General features: G+C 40.0%; 1 pseudogene; it reads left to right on the forward strand.

The window, feature by feature from the left end:
* Positions 1-283: 283 nt before the first annotated feature.
* LOC123455973 lies at positions 284-660 on the forward strand (annotated as a pseudogene).
* Positions 661-2,083: the final 1,423 nt, after the last annotated feature.

Consider the following 2,083-nt stretch of genomic DNA (forward strand, 5'->3'; position numbering starts at 1 on the left):
TGCTGGGAAAGAGAAGAGCACTTAAAAAAAATTTTTTTTACTTTATTTTTATTTATTTATTTGAGAGAGAGAGAGAGAAAAAGAGGCAGAGAGAGGGAGAGAGAATGGGCGCGCCAGGGCCTCCAGCCACTGCAAATGAACTCCAGATGCATGTTCCACCTTGTGCATCTGGCTTATGTGGGTCCTGGGGTATCGAACCAAGGTCCTTTGGCTCTGCAGGCAAACTCCTTAACTGCTAAGCCATCTCTCCAGCCCCGAGAAGAGCACTTTTTGAGCAAAAAATATGCTTCCCAAGTTCAAGTGGCACCTAAATGATGATGATGTCACTGGCTCTGTGAAAAGTGAAAGGAGAAATCTTTTGGAAGATGATTCAGATGGAGAAGAGGACTTTTCTCTAAGGGGACCATTTGAATCAAGATTTGGACCTAGAAATGGTAAAATTAAGCATGCTCAGAATCAGGTGGATGAAGTTATTGATGTCATGCAAGAAAATATCACAAAGAGAGCTTATCTGATAATGTAACTGCTTTTAGCAGCCAGTCCAAATATCTTCAAAGGCAAATGTGGCAGTGTGGATACAAAATAAAAGCCACCATGGCATTGGTTGCTGCTGCCCTTTTTCTAGTGATTTTCATCCTTACAGTTGTGAAATATGCTTGACTTGATGGCAGAGCTCCTCATTAAATGAATCTGGGGCAATAACAACAAAATATTGCTGCATAATTTAAATGAAACTTATGTATATAACTTGCAAATTGTCTTTTTCAAGAAAGAGGCAAGTACCATTTCAAACTGGTGCATTGAGAATGTTCAGCTATCTTCTTCCTGCCTGACAAAAATGTGCTTTGAGTAGTTATATTTAAGGCAAAGATCTTTATTTTGCTTTATTCCAAGGATCTAATTTGAAACTAGATACTTGCCAGTTCATTATTTGTATATATAGTTAACCACTGATAACAATATTTCATACTTTCATTTTAGTGGCAGAGAAACTTGTCTCATTGCTTCAAAGTAAGGGTCAGGCTGGGGGTCAGGAAGCCTGTGAAGGGTACCAGATCATTATACTACAGAGGTGCATAACCATCCAATGAACATTTGCAAGACTATCATACTTCCTGCATTGTGGTTCCTTTGCAGGCAACTTCCACTTTCACTGCTGTAACAAAAGTGAAATGTAAATGTTTCTGCCTTCAGCTATAACTGAAAACATTCCAGTAAACCTATTTTCACTGTGTAAAGAAAAACAAAAAAAGAAACAAGACAAGTGAATAAGTAACTTTCTGTCCCACCAGGTGGAGAAGGGCTTCTTAGTGGAAGTTTTCCCCTTTGTCTGTTTTCCTGTGTCCCAGTAGTTCTGCTGGGCTGGTCTTTACCTGAATAACCACAGGACTCAGATGGGCAGTCCACACAGCCAAATGCCATGCTTTCCAGCAGGCTAATGTTATTTACCAGTTTGTACTTTACCCCCTGCCCCCATGTTTTAGTCTTTTGAGATGGAGGTCTCTCTATGGAGCCCAGGCTGGTCTTGACTCATGGTGATCCTCCTGCCTCAGCAGGAATGCTGTTATAATCCTTTGAGTGCTGGATTATAGGCATGTGCCACCATGCTGGGCTGCAGTCTATACTTCTCCAGAGGACAAAGAAGCAGACATGCCTTGAGTTCCCTGGGACAGTTATGAATTGAGTGGACATCTTGGTTGGCCTGGTTAGTAAATACTGGTGTGGGTGTGGCAGCCAAACACGAGAAAAGAGATGATGTTGACAGGAAAGCTGTATGAAAAGTATAAACATCTATTGCATCAATTACTGAAATGTGCTATCCGGGAAGACCAGTTTTCATGACTGGCAAAAAGACAGGGAAATTGCAAAAGTCAGTTTCCATTGACAATAATATTCTCCCATCTGTATTTTGGATTCAGGAGCAAATTATAACATGGTCTTCAACTTACATACAGACCAGCAAAGACTACCAGGCTACTGAGATGTTTGCAGAATCTTTGCCATCTTCTAAGTTCAATATTTTTGTAAAGTTATCATTTGGAACATTCATAGGATATTATAGCAAAATAAAAAAATGACATTA

Source organism: Jaculus jaculus, chromosome 19, assembly GCF_020740685.1.
Source record: "Jaculus jaculus isolate mJacJac1 chromosome 19, mJacJac1.mat.Y.cur, whole genome shotgun sequence".
Classification (NCBI taxonomy): domain Eukaryota; kingdom Metazoa; phylum Chordata; class Mammalia; order Rodentia; family Dipodidae; genus Jaculus; species Jaculus jaculus.